We start from the raw sequence: 19,651 nt of genomic DNA on the forward strand, positions 1-19,651 counted from the left end.
CCAAAGCCTTCTCACATTGCTTACTATCTTTACAAAATATTAAGATCTCTTCAAGGCTTCGTGTCCACAATATCTCCTAATGCTTTTTTTCATATCTTTAGTGAGTCTTTTCTTTTTACAATATTTTTATTCAGAAAAAAAAACAAGATTTACAGAGTGCAACACATAGATACATCTCAACATAAATTGTGTACATTCATATATTGTAATAAAATTTATCAAAATGTTATAGCATATCACTTAAAGGTATACCGCTCTGTAATCAAAAATTTAAAGATAGGTCATACATCGTAAAAGAAATTTTTTTATATAAAAAAAAGTCAACCCCCTACCAACTACCAAAGAAAATAGCTGATGGATGATAATGGATAATTAGAAAAAAAAATTCGCTTAAGAGAAGATAGAAATATACATAAAAGTCTGTGCACTGTTAAACTTTATAAATTGGAAAAGTAATTTAGGAAAGGTCCCCAGATATCATAAAAAGATTGTTTCGAATTTAAGACTGAGCAGCGGATCTTCTCTAAATTTAAATAAGACATAATATCACATAGCCATTGAAGATGTGTAGGAGGGGTAGACTTCTTCCATTTAAGCAAGATTGCTCTCATTGCTAAAATAGAGGTAAAAACTCGAACCTGTAGATTAGGAGTATTTAAAGTTATCTCTTCATTTGCAGTAATACCAAACAAGGCAGTAGGGGATTTGGGTCAAATTGGACCCTAAAAAGTTGTGAGAAGGTATGGAATACTTCCCACCAAAACTTTTCAATTTTAGGGCAAAACCAAAACATATGAATTAAAGAGGCATTAGCAGAGTTGCATTTATTACAAAGTGGAGAAACGTTCGGATAAAAACTGGACAGCTTCTGTTTAGAAACGTAAGCTCTATGAACCACTTTAAATTGTAGAAGAGAATTACGGGCACAGAAAGATGATTTATTAACCCGTTTAAGAATTTTATTCCATCTTTCATCAGAAATCTGACAATTTAGGTCAACCTCCCAAGCTTTTTTTATTTTATCTAAAAAGTCTTGTCTAGAATCAATCAACAAGTTATAGATACTTGTAATAGAACCATTAACAAAAGGTTTTAAATTTAAAAGATTGTCCAGTAAATTTTTATCAGGACCTATGGGAAAAGTAGTTAATGGGGAACGTACGAAATCTCTAATTTGAAGGTATCTGTAAAAATGTGTTTTTGGCAGTGCAAATTTAGTTGACAATTGGTCAAATGAAGCAAGAGATCCTGAGGTAAACAAGTCCCAAAAACACTTAATACCTAGTTCATCCCAATCCTTAAAGACTTTGTCAGTCATGGAAGGGATTAAACAATAATTAAGGAGAATGGGAGATGATAATGAAAAATACGCTAAACCAAAAAATTTTCTAAATTGAAATTAGATCCTTAAACTTTGCTTAACAATTATGTTATCTGTTGTATTTGCTGAATAAGAAGAGTATGGTCCAAGAAGAGAGACAATAGAGGAATTTTTTACAGAATTAACTTCTAAGGAGACCCATGATGGGCAATCTTTATGATAAATATAATAGGACCAAAAAGTAATATTCCTTATATTGGCAGCCCAATAGTAAAACCTAAAATTGGGTAAGGCTAATCCACCCATCTCATTATTTCTTTGCAGGTAAACTTTACTTAAACAAGCTTGTTTATTATTCCAAATATAAGATGTTAAAATTGTATCTAAAGAATCAAAGTAGGTCTTAGGGATAAAAATAGGTAAAGCCTGAAAAAGATATAAAAGTCTAATTGAGTCTAATTGGATTGATATCAGAAACAGGTCCACATGCAAAACCCGACCAAACCTTAAACTCGTCCTTCCTTCTTTTATTTAAATCCTGACTACTGTCTTCATCAATGGACAATCTTCAATTGTCTAATTACTTTTTCCATTTCCCAGAAGCCTACCATTCACATTTCTCTACACAACTCCAATCACCCAATACCACCTCCTGTTCGTTTCTCTGTCTTTTCTCTCTTCCTTCTTGAGAGCAACTCCCAACAGCAGGCTCAGTCCTTTGCTCCCACCCCACTCAGCAGCTCAGAGTCATCCGTGCTCGAGCACGCAGGTGCACCATGTGACTGAGCTCCCCACTCACTCAGCCCCCAACTGAACCTCTTGTCCACGTCTGCATGCTTTAATGCATTGAGCTGCTGCCTGATTGGCTGGTTAGATATTTGCATCAATGAGCAGGTGTACAGGAATCCCTGATAAAGTCGCCACCATATACTACCTTGAGATTTATTTCCTTGCAGGCATTCACAGTAGAACGAAGAAATATAATAGAATCAATGAAAAGGTTCACAAAACAAAAACTGACTAAAAACCAATGTGTGAAAGACGGCAATCTGTGCAAATACAAATAAGTCATACAATACTGATAACTTGAGTTGCAGAGTCCTTGAAAATGGATCTTCAGGTTGTGAAATCAGTGCAGAGTTGAAGACAGTGAAGTTATCCACACTCGTTCAGGAGCCTGATGTATAAACATTAATATTTTTTTCTTGAACCTGGTGGTGTGGGACCAGAGGCTGCTGTAGCTCATTCCCAAGGGCAGCAGTGAGAAAGCAGCATGGCCAAGATGGTGGAGATCCTTTGATGACGGATGCTGCTCTCTTCTGGGAGTGCTCTGTGTAGATGTGCTCAGTGGACTGGGCTGTTTTACAGGCTTTTCTGGTGCTCCCATACCAGGTCATGATACAACCAGACAGGATGCTCTCCACTGCGCATCTGCAGAAATTTGTCAAAGTTTTCGATGACGTGCCAGATCTGTGCAGGAAAGTAGAGGCACTGCTGAGCCTTCCTTGTAATGGGATTCACACGCTCATCCCAAGAGAGATCCTCTGAAATGATAATGCCAAGGAATCCAAAAGGTTACTGACCCCCCCCACCTCCACCTCCGCTCCCCTAATAAAGACTGGCTCATGGACACCTCCTTTCTCACTCCTGTTCTCAATAACCTGATGTTTGGTTTTGCTGATGTTGACTGAGTGGTGGTTGTTGTGGTACCATTCAACCAGATCTTCGATCTCCTTTCCATATGCCGATTCGTCAACACCTCTGATACGGCCAACAACTGTGGTGTTGCCGGCAAACTTGAATATGCTTAGCCACACAGTCATGAGTATAAAGTGAGTAGAGCAGTGGGCTAAGCACTCAGCCTGCGCTGACAGTTATTGTGGAGGAGATGTTGTTGCCAATCTGAGGTCTACAAGTGAGGAAAATGAGGATCCAGTTGCACAAGGAGGTGATGAGGCCCAGGTCTTGGAGATGAATGATTAGTTTTGAGAGGATGACGGTGTTGAATGCTGAGCTACAGTCAATAAAGAGCAAACAGATGTATGTACCTTCACCGTCCAGATGTTACAGATCTGAGTGAGAGAAGAACTAATGAAATAGAACGTTCTGTTGACCTGTTGTGATGGTAGGCATTTGGAGCAGATCCAAGTCACTCCTCGGGCAGAAACTGATGTGCTTCATGAGGAACTTCTCAAAGCAGTTCATCGCAGTGGATGTAGGTGCTACTGGATGATGGTCATTGAGGCAGGTTATGCCAAAGTTCTTGGGCACCAGTATAATCGCAGCCTGCTGCTTGATGCAGGTGGGTACCTCAGACTGCTGAAGTGAGAGGATAAAGATGTCAATAAACACTCCAGCCACAGGTCGTCAGTACTGGGCCAGGTAGACTGTCTAGTTGGGTTACTTTCTGTGGGCTCACCCTCACGTTGGCCTCAGAGACCAAAATCACAGGGTTATCGTGGATGTGGAAGCTTAACATGATTGGAGTGTATTAGCTGTAAGGAGACCGGGCAAATCTGGATTGTCTCTGGAGCAGTGGAGACCGGAGGCTGACCTGATAGAAGTATATGCAATTTCTGAGAGGCATTAATAAGGTAGAGAGTCAATCTTTTCCCCAGCGTGGCAAGGTTAAATGCCGAACTGCATAGGGTTAAGGTGAGAGGAGGACCATTTAAAGGAGATGTTCAAAGCAAGTTTTTGTTTCACACAGAATGTGATTGCCACCTGGAATATGTGGACAGGAGAGGTGGTAGTTGTAGACATGATAGCAATGACGCAGGGGCATTTAGACACACACATGAACACGCAGGGAATACCGGATTCAGACCACGTTCAGCAGTGGCATCCTGGCTGGAGCACAGATAACGGGCTTAAGGGGACTGTTCCGCTGTATTACTGGTCTCTTTTTATGACACAGGAAATAGTCACTTTGGCCAATTCAGTGTACCTAGATTCTAGCACTCCCATAGAGCACGAGTGGCAGTTTGCAGTTGTCAATTGATGAGACAGATCAGCTGACTGAGTGGTGTCGCAACAACAAACAGGAAGGGCTTCAGGAAGGGGAAGTCGAGGGAACACACACCAGTCCTCATGAGGGGTCAGCAGAGGAAAGGGTGAGCAGTTTCAAGTCCCTGTGTGTCAACGTCTCTGAGGATCTATCCTGGGGCCAACGTACTGATGCAATTATGTAGAAGGCACGTCAACGCCTATGTCTCAGTTCGGAGTTTGAGGAGATTCATTAGGTCACCAAATACTCTACAGATGTACCACGGACAGCAATCTCACTGGCTGCATCACCATCTAGTATGGAGGGGCAGGAAAAGCTGGAGAAAGTTGTAAACTCAGCCAGCTCCATGATGAGGTCTTGCCTCCCCAGCATTGAGGACTTCATCAGAAGACGATACCTCAAAATGTGGTATCCATCACTAAGGGCCCATCACCCAAGGCATGCTCTCTTTCTTATTACTAGCATCAGCAAAAAGGTGCAGGACCCTGAAGACACACACTCAACGTTTTAAGAACAGCTTCTTCTCCTCCACCATCAGATCTCTGAATGGACATTGAACCAACCCATGAACACCGCCTTAATATTTTTGCTGTCTTTATTTAATTTTTTAAGAATATATTTCTTATTGTCATCTCTAGTTTTCAAAAAATATATTGGACTGTACTGCAAGCGAAAAACAACAAACCTTGTGGTGTGTGTCTGTGGTATCAGGCCTGAGTCGCATCAATTTGCTTGCCTTTGGGAGCATGCAGAGCAAACTGAAATCGTGACGGGGAAACACACGATTCTCAGCACCAGTGCTTAGGCTGAACGACAGGCTCAGGCTTCTCAATTTCTCTTCATGTCTCCCTACACCGTAACTACAAAATATGAAACCAGTCAAGGGAATCATTGCCCCATGGCGAGCACGTCCATTCTTCTGATCAAACATATGTGGTCTCACCAGGACAACGGGAGCAAGAAAGGGTGCAGAGAAAATTTAAAAGGATGCTGCCGCAACTAGAGGGATTGAGTTACGAGGAAAGACTGCATTTACTTGGACTTTTTTCCACAGAGTAAAGGATACTGAGGGGTGATGTTACAGAGGTGCATATAATCATGAGTGGCATAGATAAGATGGATTGTCACAGACTTTTCCCAGCATAGGCGAGTCTCAAAGTAGATAGCTGAGATTTAAGGTGAAAGGGGAAATATTTAAAAGGGATCCGAGGCGCACGTTTTCCACACTGAAGGTGGTGCATCTGTTGGATGAGCTGCCAGAGGAAGTGGTAGGTACATTTACAACATTTTAAAAGGCAATTGGACAGGTAGATGATGAGGAAAGGTTTACTGTGATATGGATCAAATGCAGAAAAATGGGATAACTCAGGAAGTTTCCTTGGTTAGCATGGCCTTTTTCTGCGTTCGTTAAGTCTGTAACCCTATCTGCTCATTTGAGCATCTCTGACAGGCCCCACTCCTGGCTACACACTGCTTCCCACTCCTGGTCGCACTCTACCTACAGCTCCCAATCACATGCCTGTCCATACTCCAGCCAAGAGATTAGGCCAAGCTCATCCCTTCCTGGTGAATGGGAGCCATTGATCTTGTTAGGCCTCTGACTAGGATACTGGCAGAGCTGGTGGGTGGCACAGTGGTTCGAGCTGTCCCACAGGCTCAGAGCTGATCTCCACAGCTCAGCGTGTGGAGTTTGCACCCTTACCCCTGTGATTGCTTGGACTTACACCAGCTGCCCCGGCTACTTCCCAAAAACACTATAAATTGCCTCTCATCTGGAGATGAATGGCAGACTTCTAGAGTTAATTGATGAGAATGTGGGGAGAGAAAAAAAATGGGATTGTGTCGGATTAATGCAAATGGAAATTGAAGGTCAGCACAGGCTTTGTGGGTAGAATGGCCTCATGGATTTACATCATGAGGGGCACAGGTAGTCAGAGGGGTCTGCTTCTTACTCAGCAAGCTTTTCACTGCATGTGACAATAAAAACCAATTCCAATCCTTTATGAGGTCACCAGCAACTTTTGGATTTTGCTCCCCTCAATCTTTCCAGAGAGTATGAGATTTCCTAGTTCATCTTTCCACGGGTTGTGTCTAGATACCAAAATATCAAAATCATTGTCCTCTTACCTCCCCTTTCAGATATTAAAGATGTATAATAAAGCTTTTGAGTACATTGTTTTTTTATTGTCACATGTATGGAGGCGCTGTGAAAAACCTGTCTTGTTCGTACAGATCAATTCATGACGACAGTGCATTGAGGTAGCACAGTGTGAAGTGAAGGAATGTAGACCAGAGAGTAACCGAGGAAGTACAGCACAGGTCGACAATAAGGCACAAGGCTACAACGAGGTAAATTGTGAGGGCAAGAGTCCATCTTTTCCACTAGGGAACTGACTGGGTGCCACTGCAACGTAGCGGTTAGCATGATGTTATTATACCTCGGGCTGTCAGAGTTCCGAGTTCAATCTCGGCACATTCTGTAAGGAGTTTGTAATGTCCTCCTGTTTCCTCCCAGATTCCAAAGAGATCAACCGGTTGGTAGCAGATTATTGTTTAAATGGTAAAAGACTGCAGCATGCTGCTGTGCAGAGGGACTTGTGCATGAATCACAAAAGGTTGGTTTGCAGGTGCAGCAGGCTATCAAGAGGGCAAATGGAACGTTGGCATTCATTGCTAGAGGGATTGAATTTAAGAGCAGGGAGGTTATGTTGTAACTGTGCAGGGTACTGGTGATGCCACACCCGGAGTACTGTGTGCAGTTCTGGTCTCCTTACTTGAGGAAGGATACACTGGCTTTGGAGGCAGTGCAGAGGAGGTTCACCAGGTTGACTCCAGAGATGAGGGGGTTAGACTATGAGGAGAAATTGAGTCACCTGGGACTGTACTCACTGGAATTCAGAAGGATGAGAGGAGATCTTATAAAAACATATAAAATTATGAAATGAATAGATAAGATAGAGGCAGGCAAGTTGTTTCCACTGGTAGGTGAGACTAGAACTAGGAGACATAGCCTCAAGCTTCAGGGGAGTAGACATAGGATGGAGATGAGGAGGAACTGCTTTTCCCAGAGTGGTGAATCCGTGGAATTCTCTGCCCAATGAAGCAGTGCAGACTACCTCAGTAAATATATTTAAGACAAAGTTGCATAGATTCTTGCACAGTAGGGGAATTAAGGGATATGGGGAAAAGGAAGGTAGGTGGAGGCGAGTCCATGGTCAGATCAGCCAGGATCTTATTGAATGGTGGAGCAGGCTCGATGGGCCAGATGGCCTACGCCTGCTCCTAATTCTTCTGTTCCTATTATGTTCTTAGTAGGTTAGTTGGTCGTTGTAAGTTGTTCTGTGATTAGGCTTAAATCGGGAGTTGCTGGCGGCATGGCTTGAAGAACCAGGAGGGCACTCTGTATTTCTAGATAATACAGTGAGTACGGCTTTTATCCGGTCTGTTTCACAACAATCTACAGGTAATTGGGAATGTAGTTGCGAATTGCAAAGACAAGGAAGCAAAGAAATTCAACGTAACTGAGGCCAAAACAATACCTGGAAGCTGGCAGGTGACAGGCGAAGCAGGTGGGAGGAGGAGGGGAGATAAAGTAAGAAGCTGGGAGGTGATAGGTGGGAAAGGTAAAGGGCCAAAGAAGTTGAAATCTGATAGGAGAGGAGAGTGGACCATGGGAGATAGGGAAAGAAGAAGAGCACCTAGGTTGAGGTGATGGGCAGGTGGGATAAGAAGAGAGCCAGAGTAGGGAATGAAAGAAGAGTGAGAGGGGGAGGGGAAAATTACCAGAAGTTAGAGAAATTGATGTTCATGCCTTTAGGTTGGAGGCTATCCAGTCAGAATATGAGATGCTGGAATTGAAATTGGCGGCGACCAGAAAATCTTGCTTGTTGTGGATGGAGCAAAAGAGCTCGACAAAGTGGTGCCCTGGTCTACATCGGGTCTCACCGATACAGAGGAGGCTGCACTGGGAGCCCCGGATACAGTATTTGAGCCCGACAGACTCGCAGGTGAAGTGTTGCCTCACCTGGAAGGACTATTTGAAGTCCGAATGGAAGTGAGGGAGGAGGTGAACGGGCAGGTGTAGCACTTCCTCTGTTTGTGGGGATAAGCACCTTCCAGCTTGTACTCGTTCCCTTCCCCCCACTTCTTATTCTGAATTCTTCCCCCTTACATTTTTAAATCTATTTTTTTATGATCACAAGACCCTGCCGGACACCAAGAACTTGAAGTACTGCAGGTCTTCCCCAACAGGGAGTTGCTTGTTGGCAGAGAAACCAAAGGAGCTGGACTTAATGTGTATCGTGCTGCTGCCTGCGTCAGAGGGGCGTCGGAGGAGTTGGTGTGAAGTCTAACAGCGAGTGACTGTCTTAGTCACTTTTCTTGTGATCTCAAGACCCTGTTGGATATTGTTAATGTGGGACGCCGCAAGCCCCATTCACTGATTTATTGGCGGATGGCAGGGGTGGATGGTGGGGAGCTGCTTGCCCTCAGTCGGAGTGAGGACTATTCCTCAAGCCATGGTGTCACCCGTTTACAGCCACCCAGGAGAGAGGCGTTGGAGCTGATGGGCTCCAGCAGAGTGCCGGGAGCAGTGTGGCGCAACATTCAAACTGGTATCAGTGCTGCCCCCCCCAGAGTTCGCTCAGCAGAAGACAAGCTGTATTGTGTTCAAATGAAGACTGCTGTAACATTCATGAACTCAGGGCCTTGGACTGTATACTGTATGTTGTTTGTGCAACTGTATTTTACTGATATCGTTTATGTGCTATCTGTGCCTTGTGCTGTGAATAATTGTTGGCATTGTGCTTAGCTCCTTGGCCCGGGCGTAATGCTATTTTGTTTGGCTGTTCATGGGTATTCATGTAAACTTGAACTTTCCAGTCCTGATCAAGGGTCTTGGGTCGAAATGTCATAGATGCTGCCTGACCTGCTCAGTTCTTCCAGCATGTTACATGTGGTACTCTGGAGTTCCACAATCTGTGTTATAAGGCTGTTATCTGTGTTTGGGATCATCAGAAAGGTAGATAAACTTATTTGCATGTGGCAGTTCCTATTTTCTACCCCAGGGGTTTCCAACCCGGTCTCCACAGACCTCTCAGTTAACGGTAGGGGTCAATGGCATAGAAAAGGTTGGGAACCACTGTTCTACCACAAAGGCCAGCATGGAGGACCATACAAATAAAGGAAAATATTCTTACTCCAATTTAGGTGGCAGTGATGGTTAGTTATTTTTCATGGAACCTGTAAAAACCTTTCTCAGTCTTAATCATTTGTGCTCATTAAGCTATCAGTAATTTATTTACTTAGGGACAATGCAGACTAAGCCCTCTGGCCCCTCGAGCTACGCTGCCCAGTAATCCCCCCCCCCCCCCCGATTCAATCCTAGCCGAATTACTGGACAATTCACAATGACCAATTTACCTACCAACTGGTATGTCTTTTGGATTGTGGCAGGAAACTGGAGCTCCCAAAGCAAACACACGCAGTCACGAGGAGAACGTACAAACTCCTTACAGGCAGCAGAGGGAATTGAACCCGGGTCGCTGGTGCTGTAGAGCGTTGTGCTAACCCACTATGCTACCGTACCACCCCAAAATGAAGTAAGGGAACTTCACAATGACAGCTTTATCAAATCTGATTAACTACTCACACCAAATACTAAGTTTCATTTTTAAGTGTTGTCTAACCCATATTCCCTGTTTTTAAGTTCAAGTTTATAACACTTACAGTCTCTCTTTTATTTTCGTTCTCAATCATATGCCTACAAAGCAGTCTTTCATTTTGTAACAAGGAGGTACTTGTTTGGAAATCTGAACAGTATTTGCACATTACATTTTTATGGCACGTCAATCTTAAGAGGGAAAAAAAAGGTAAGCATGAAGTTGCTTGGAAACTAGACGAAAAGTTGGGAGGAGGCAGTTATTACGTGGATTGGTGGGCCCACACCTGGAACGCTGTGCACAGTTTTGGTACACCTTTGGAAAGAAATGCTACAGTACCATTGGAGGCAGTCCAAGGGGAATTTTCCAGGCCAGTTCTTGGGATGAGAGGGTTGCCCTATCAAGAAGGGCTTACTTTTTGGCTCTGTGCTTCCTGAAGTGTAGAAGAAAAAGGAGTAAGCTTGTTTAATTCCTTAAGTTCCAAAGGGAGCTTGACAGCATAGATATTGAGATGTTTCCACCAGTGGGGGAGTCACAGACAATGTGATGTGACTGCAAAATAAGGTGCCAGTAATTTTAAATGGAGGTGCTTAGAAATATCTTCTTTCAGAGCAGCAAATCTCTGGAAATCACAGCCCAGTGTGTGGTAGAGGGTCATTAGATGTATTTAAGGTGGAGATGGATAAATATTTGAAAGATCGAGAAAATGAGAGTTGGGGGAAACGGTATTGGAGAGGAGTTGAAGTCAGCAATGGTCAACCACGATCATTTTGAGTGGAGGGCAGGTGGGTTACTCCTATTTTCCTGTGTTTTCTTTTGTGCGGTTATCAAGCTCTGAAATTACTCGAATTGCCGATTTATGATCAAAATGGCGCCAGTGAACCACGGCGACTTTCTGAGGGCTACGCATATTGCTTATTCATTTATTATTATTCGTTTTTTTCTTTTTGTATTTGCACAGTTTGTTATATTTTGCACATTGGTTGAGCACCCAATTTGGTATGTTCTTTCATTGATTCTATTATGGTTATTATTCTATTATGTTTTATTGAGTATGCCTGCAAGAAAATGAATCTCAGGGCTGTATATGGAGACATAGATACACTCTGATAATAAATTCCCCTTGAATTTTCTGGTGCATTCGCTGGGTACCTTTTCACCATGTCTGCTTAAGCAAGGAGAATCCTGGATCAGGAAACAAGATTGACCGCTAAGGATATTTTGAGATCACTGCAGCTACCTTGCAAACTATAAGGAAATTTTATGATGAAAATGTTTAAATGACTGCCCAACTTTTCTTTCTTTCATTTTCTTTACCCAGTTTGACAGATTCACGCTACTTCCCCCTTGGCTGTTCTTGTTCTTTTCACAATTATTGAAGCACCGTAGAGAAGGAGACGCATTGTTGATCCCACTGTTCCCAAATGTGCATGCCACACCTTTATCAGTTCACAGCACAAAACTCAATCCGGACAGTGAAGGCAAAATATTTAAAAAACATTATAGTTGGTGAGTTGGACCCCTCCGGGAAGATCAGCCCGAATATGTTCTATGTTGGTCAGTGAACGTATCGTACTAGTTGTCAAGTGACCAAACACAATTTTGTGTTAGAGAGAAAAAGAATGCAGGAAACAATAATGTCAGGGAACCACAATGAGTTAGATTGCGAGATCAAGAATTCATCTTTAGCATATAAAGGTCCATTCAAGAGTCTGATAACAGCAGGATGGAAGTTGTCCTTGAATTTGGTGGTATGTGCTTTCAAGCTTTTGTACCTTCTGCCCAGCGGGGGAGGAGAGAAGAGAGGATGACAGGGTAGAAAAAGTCCTTCATTATGTTGGCTGCCTTACCAAGGCAGTAGGAAATGTAGACAGAGTTAACAGAAAAGAGGTTGGGTGGCATCTTCTACTTTGGCCTTCTGAGGAAGCTGAGATCTTTGTGTGTGTCTTCTTGCCCATGGCATCCAAGTGGTTAGACCAGGACAATTTGTTTGTACTGAGGAACTTTCAATTTCCTACCATCTCCACCTCAGCACCACTGATACAGACAGAGGTGTGCGCTCTGCCTTGCTTCCTTCCTGAAGTTAATGGTCAGTTATCTTGTTTTGATGTCAAAAGGCTGTTTCTTCACACCAGACTGCTAGGCTGTCAATCTCCTTCCTATCATCATTTTGAGATCCAGCCTACAAAAACTGATCAGAATCAGATGTGCTATCACTGACAGGTATTGTGAAATTTGGTGTTTTGTGGCAGCAGTATAGTCTAATATATAAATATACTATGGATTACAGGAAGTATATATAAAAGTTAAATAGGTAATGCAGGGAAAGAGCAATGAATGGGTCCATCGTTCATTCAGAAATCTGACAGTGCAGGGGAAGAAGCTGTTCCTAAACCATCGAGTGTGTGACTTGATGGCAGCAATAAGAAAAGGGCAGGTCCTTGATGACATGGGTCCTTAATGATGGATGCCGCCTTTTGAAGGTGTCCTCGATGCTGGGGAGGCTAGAGCCCCTGATGGGCTCTGCAACCCTCTGCAGCTTTTTCCGATCCTGTGCAGTGGCCCCTCCATTACAGGTGGTGATGCAACCAGTTAAAAAGCTCTCCATAGTATATCAGTAGACATCTGCTAGAGTTCTTGGTGACATACCAAATCTCCTCAAACTCCTCATGAAATTTAGCCCTTGGCATGTTTTCTTCATAATTGCATCAATATTTTGGGCCCAGGATAGATATTCAGAGATGTTGACACCCAGGAACTTGAACTGTTCACCCTTTCCACTGTTTAAACCTCGATGAGGACGGGGGTGTGTTTGATCAACTTCCCTTTTCTGAAGTCCACAGTCAATTCCTTGGTCTTACTGACGCTGAGGGTAAAGTTGTCCTTGTAACACCACTCGATTAGCTGATCTATCTCGCTCCTGTATATCTCCTCGTCACTATCAGAAGTTCTTCCAACAATAGTTGTGTCATCAACATATTTATCGACGGGATTTACATTGTGCCTAGCCACACAGTCGTGGGTGTAGACAGAGCAGAGCATTGGGCTGAGGACACACCCCTGAGGTGTGCAGGTGTTGATTGTTATCTGTTAGTTAAATGAGATGTATAGAAAAATTACCTGATCCTGTCAGGGTGGACGTTAAGGACAACAAGTCCAAGAAACCCTGGATGTAAAGGGATATCAAGTACTGGATGAAGAAAAAGGAACATATGCCAGGTAGAGAGAACTAAAAACTGTTCAGGCCCTCCAAAAATAAAGAAAGCATAGGGAGGAAAAAGTAATTTCAAAAGCAAAAATGGACACAAAATAACACCAAATGGAAAGATGAAAAATGAATCATGAAATAACAAAATAAATAGTCCTTAAATGAATGTAGCTATCCCCTTTTGTTCAGGAAACTGATGGTTGAGGGGTAGTAACTGTTCGTGAACCTGGTGGTGTGAGTCCTGAGGTACCTTTATCTTCTAACTGATGGCGGCCGCTAGAAAACGGCTTGGCCTGGGTGGTGAGGGTCTTTTGACAATTGATACTGCCTTTCTAGGGCAACATTTTCATGCAGATGTGTTCATTGGGTGGTTTTATTGTGATTGGAGCATGGGATGAAATCTGACTGAAACTCTGAGGAACACAGGCAGGGCAGAACGTGACAAAGAGATGTCTACAGATTAAATCAACTTAAAAGAATGAAAAATGGTGATAGAAGTTTGTCCTTGGCCATATCGCCATAAACTCGTGTGCAGAAGCACGTAGTGCACAATTTCCAAAATTCGTTCCCTATAAATAGAAGGTGCAGAACAAATTTGTACCGCTGGAACTCATCTGGAGCTGAGATAATCCAATTTGAGTCCAAAAAAAAGAAATGGTAATATTTTCCAAGTGGTGAGGAAATCGGAGTTATGAAACAGCCGGGATGCCTTGTATATAAGTAATTAGGTAAGTCTTAAGGCAAGAATATAAAGTAACTAAAAGGGCAAATGGAATGATGTAACCCAAGGGCATGGAAAGCAAAGGAGATGAAATACACTTCAGCCCAGTGTATCTGTAGATGTGAACTTCTCCTATTCAGGACATTTACAGAGACAGGTGTGTAAAAAGGGCCTGAAGGATCATTGGAGACTTGGGTCACCCCAACCACAAACTGTTCCAGCTGCTATTATCTGGGAAACGGTACCGCAGCATAAAAGCCAAGACCAACAGGCTCCTCACTATGACCAAGGCCATGCTCTGCTGCCATCAATCTCATCAGTGAACCAGACTTGCAGCATTCCACATTACCAATGTCAAACGGGGTCTTGCGATCACGAGGAAAATGACTAAGACAATCACTCACAGTTAGCCTGCCCACGGCCTGCACGCATCAACTCCAATGCCTCCCTATAACAGGCAACAACACAGCCCAGCCGCACCAAGTTGAGCTCCTGCTGTTTCTCCGCCAATGAGCAGCTCACTGATGGGATGGACCTGCTGTACTTTAAGTTCTTAATATCCACTAGGGTCTTGCAATCATAAAAAACTACAGTCAGAAAAAGACAATAGCTCCCTTGGTTGGCCGCCTAAAAATCGCTGTGACTGGATGCGCAGTTATCTTGCTGGAGGAAATCATTGTGATAACAAAATTAAAGAGTTAAAATTGCAAGGCAAGTGAGCATGGAAGCTTATATTTTTAAATGATTAGCTGAGCTAGATAAAAGAAAATTATTTTGAAATTTGAAAGAAGGCTGCAAAATGTTCAAACTAGAACCAGACCACTTAAAGGTTCAAAGGTTCATTTTATTGTCAGAGTATGCATGTTCTATAGAACTCTGCTGTCTTCTGCAGACAGCCACAAAATACAGGAGCTGTTGAAAGAAAAGACATCAACTCACAACGCTCCCCCCCCCCCACTGGCATGAAAAAGAAAATGAAACAAAACTCACAAACCCCCAAAACCCTCCCCTTCATTGAGGAAAGAAGCAGAAGCACTTCTTTGCTTGTAGAGAATTAGAAACCTTCAGACTTTTCAATGACAAAGACTAAATTTTAGGTCATTTCAAAATGTCAACAGTCGTTAATATGTACATCACTTTTCAGCAAGAGTATTAATGGATATGGCTGAATTACCTATCAGCCACGATCAGATATAGACCTAAGAAGGAATTACATAGCCTTCTCTTCCAATATTCCATGTTGCATTAGAAAACAGACACTCCCTAATACATTGTTTGAATGATTATTTCTCACATGTCTGCTTTGACAAAGTATAAGAGGACGGTTTTACCTGGAGGAATCCATAACCCACCATACTTCCAGCATCTCTGAACAACAGGGAATTTAAACAAGTACTTCTCTTTTCCTCCTAAAACCAGGAAAACTAAGGGCCACAGTACCATGCAATTATTCACCATTCCATCTGAAATCTCACTTTGCAAGACGTTACAGATCAAACCATAAACTCACCGTACTACAGAAAGGGTTGGGTGCACAGGAACCCCTCATCACCAATAATCATCAAACATGCTAAGGATGTACATGTATGCATCTTTTTTTGTAATATATGTGTTTACCAGCATCGCTCCATAAGCGATCAGTTGCATTTCTAAATAAGTTCTTGACTTTAAAGAAAATGGCTGGAACCACTTCAAGAGTTAAGTTCTGTCATAGCAAATCAGCTCTCTGGAATCCAGAACTACCAGTTGAATCTGCCCAGACACAAATCAATGATTACTGGAATATATACTATTAACAAACTTCTGAAACTGATAACCCAGCCAACTCCTAGCATTCAATACAATTTCAAAGTTCAGACAACGTTTTCTTTGTATCTCTTACTTACCATTTCTTAACAACGTGCTGTTCATATCAGTTTGCGTGGGCTTGTTGTGAGCCTGAGGGTTTTGATGGATTGGCCACACTGCACTCAACTGCTGTGTTACATGCAAAGCTCAGTGACACACACCTTATTCATACGCCCCACCCTTTGGGCTACAGTCCAATTGCCTGACTTTCCTCTTACGTAGGAAGAGATCGTCTCGGCTTCAATTCATTTGGTAATAAAGAGCAAGTTGAAAGGCAGTAAAAGTTTTATGTTTTTTAAGATTCACTAAAGCTTATGCACACTCTCATTATATGCAAACATAAAACACACAAATACAGAAATGCATATGTACATGCATATATACACAGTGAAGCACGTGCACACACACACACTCACTCATATTTATGTCATTCATCAAAGTCACTGAAAAGGAAGTCACGAGAAAAGCCCGCTGAGTCCCAATGATTTCAACTAGGGCTACTGAGGTTAATTTTAGTCCTTTGAATATCTTCCTTTAATGCTCCTTGTTTCCACACACAGAGTTTACTCTCTGCTAATAATGTAAAATTCACAGAATTGGTTCAGCAATTTTTTTTTACATTTTAGATTCCATTGAAGTAAATAGAACTTAATATTGGAAGGGGTGTGCATTTCATGGGTGATCTAGTATTACCAATTTTACTCCATTAACATTACAAACAGAACTTCACTACAAATTGCTGGAGCTACCCAGCAAATTCTTTTTATTAAAATGTCAAAAATAGAGATTTTGCCGCCCCTGTTTTTCATAGCATTGAGCAACAAACCATGAAATGATAACACAGAACTCTAAAAAGTCAGGAGTGTGCAATATAATCTAACATTAATTTGCGTGCAATTTACATTGCTGTTTTTTAAGGGAATATAGCAAAGAGGTTTGAATTGGTTACTATCCTGAAGCAAATGGCACAGGCATTAATCAAAATTCAATTTTACTGACACGGTATTCTGTTTCTTGGGCACAACTTGGATTCAGGGCAGATTATAACCTTCTTTCAGTCTGTGTTCCAGTCTACCCAGCAGCCACTCTTTTTTAAAAATAGCAAGCAGCAATGGGAAACTTCCTATTTCATAACTACAGGCTAACCCAAGGAATTGAAGCTTCAAGTGTACTATAAATTTTTGTAGTCAAGATGCATCTTATAGTGCTCACATTTCTTTTGTAAAACTTGAAAGTGCATCTGCTGTTATCTATAGGCGACTCATGCAATCGATTCAGTCTGGTATTCAAACAGAATCTTTCTGTTGAGCAAGTATTTACATAATCCCTTTTGTTTACATTTACATAATTTCTACCCTTGGGCTCTTGTTCCACTCATTTATCTGGTTAGCATGTTGTCATGTTGTTACTTGTCTCCTGATCGAAGAAGCATCAACTTAATAATAAAAATCTTAATTTTCCAGTAAGCATGGAATTCTGTTTTTAGTCACTCAGTGCTAAATATTGTCTATTATACAAATTAGAAGTCGGAGTTGGCCAACTAACACCTCAAGTCTACTCCACCATTTAATGAGATCGTGTTTGCTGCGTGTAACCTCTGCTTTACTTTACCATGGATAAGGAGTGGCTGATCGGCAGGAGGCAAAGTGTGGGGAATAAAGGCCACCTTTTCTGTTTGGCTGCCGGTGACTAGTGGTGTTCCACAGGGGTTTGTGTTGGGACAATTATTTTTTTATGGTATATGTCAATGACTTGGATGACAGAATTGATGGCGTTGTTGCAAGGTTTGCAGACAGGTCAAAGGTAAATTGGGGTGGGGCAGGTGCTTTTGAGAAGTAGGGAGGCTATAGAAGGGGACTTGGACAAATATAGCAGAATGGGTAAATAAGTGGTAGATGGTTTACAGTGTCAGAAAGTGTATGGTCATGCATTTTGGTCGAAGAAGTGAAAGAGTTGACTATTTTCTAAATGCAGAGAACATTTTAGAAAAACTGAGGCACAAAGGGACTTCAGAGTCCTTGTACAAATTCCCTAAAGGTTAATATGCAGCTTGAGTCTGTGGTGAGGAAGGCAAATGTGAAGTTAACATTCATTTCAAGAGGATGTAATGTTGAGACTTTATAAAGCACTGGTGAGGCCTCACTTGGAGTACTGTGAGCAGGTTTGGCCCTGTATCTTAGGAAGGGTGTGCTGAAACTGAAGAGGGTTCAAAGAAGGTGCATGAAAATGACTCCAGGACTAAACAGCTTGATATATAAAGAGAGTTTGATGACTTTGGGCCTATATTCACTGGAATTCAGAAGAATGAGGGGTGATCTCATTAAAACCTATCGAATGGTAAAATGCCTCGACAGAATGGATGTGAAGTGGATGTTTCCTATGGTGGGAGAGTCAAAGACCAAAGGACACAGCCTCAGAATAGAGGGGTGTCCTTTTAGAATGAAGATAAGGAGGAATTTCTTTAGCCAGAGAGCAGTGGAATTCTTTGCAACAGGCTGCTATGGAGGCCAAGTCTGTACGTATATTTAAGGCAGAGGTTGCTAGGTTCTTGAATGGTCAGGGTATGAAGGGATATGGGGAGAAGGCAGGAGATTGAGGCAGAGAGGAAAATGGCAGACTTTGACAAAATGGCAGAGCAGACTCAATGGGCCAAATTGCCTAATTCTGCTCCTATATCCTATGGTCTTATCTACCCACTGGAAGCTTTCAGCCCCTTATCACGTATCTATAAATAATAATCAATGCTAAGACTATTCAATGACTTCTTAAGTATGAAGAGGTAAGTATAGGTGGCATGCACATGGTTAGCCAGAGGGCCTGTTTCTGTGCTGTGTGAATCTACTTACAGCACACTCTACTCAATCCCAGGAGTCAACCTGGTTAGATTTCACTGTATTCCCTCCACCACAAGTACATCTTTCCTTCAGCAGACCTGTTCCCCTTGGTTAATGATAGGGATCCATGGCGTAAAAAAGTTTGGGAATCCCTGGTCTGGAGGCAGTCCACCATGTTTCTACATAATTTCTGGAAGGCATTTTAAACCTTATACTCAAATCACCTTGCACTGCAAGCCAGCATTCCACTGTCCTTCCTTATTGTGAGAGTAAGCATTTGGCACGGACTAGAAGGGCCGAGATGGCCTGTTTCCGTGCTGTAATTGTTATACGGTTATATGTTATATTAGTTGGCAAGTTAACATTCAATGGCTTTGGTGCAAAGACTCCAGGGTGCCCCCAAACACAAATATCTTTTAATCTCCCACCATAAAATAGCTTACTTTTCTCATTTTTGTATTTAGGTGAACAATTGAACTTTTTTTTTCACATTACATTCCTTTTGCCATATCTTTGCTCATTCACTTGTCTATATCCTGTCTATACAATGTCTTCACAACACACACAGCCACTCATGTTAACAAAACATGTACACTTGATTGCTCTACATCCTCCAATTTAAAGTAGAGGTATCAATTAACTCCATGCCATGACGTCATGACATAATTGTCATGGGAGATCTGGTCGGATCTTTCCACACCGAGAAGTCCACAAACTGATGTGGTGCTCACCCAGTAGATGGGACAAGAACCAGACTGACCATCAATGGAATGTGGAGACAATCCTTGCAGGATATACAGATGACGAGAGGAGCAGATACAGGAAGTGATCACTGAGAAGCACTGGGACCAGAACACATGGACAAAGACATTTTTGACATTGAAAAGCCCAAGGACACCAGTGTGAGATCTACCTTCACCATTCAGCTCAAGAACAGGTCCCAGGCCTTGCTAGACCTCGACGAGAATGTATCAGCAGACAGGATCGACACAGTGGGGAAATGGATTTCCTCAGTCTTCATGGGGAGCAACGAGGCTTCTCTAGGTTACAGA

The 19,651-nt window shown here is 42.3% G+C and overlaps 1 protein-coding gene across 1 annotated transcript in view; it reads right to left on the reverse strand.

Annotated features, from left to right (window-relative positions):
* Positions 1–19,651, reverse strand: part of crybg1a (crystallin beta-gamma domain containing 1a) — a 221,013-nt gene that overhangs the window by 77,130 nt on the left and 124,232 nt on the right. The window lies entirely within an intron of this gene.

Source organism: Hypanus sabinus, chromosome 10 (assembly GCF_030144855.1).
Source record: "Hypanus sabinus isolate sHypSab1 chromosome 10, sHypSab1.hap1, whole genome shotgun sequence".
Classification (NCBI taxonomy): Eukaryota; Metazoa; Chordata; class Chondrichthyes; order Myliobatiformes; family Dasyatidae; genus Hypanus; species Hypanus sabinus.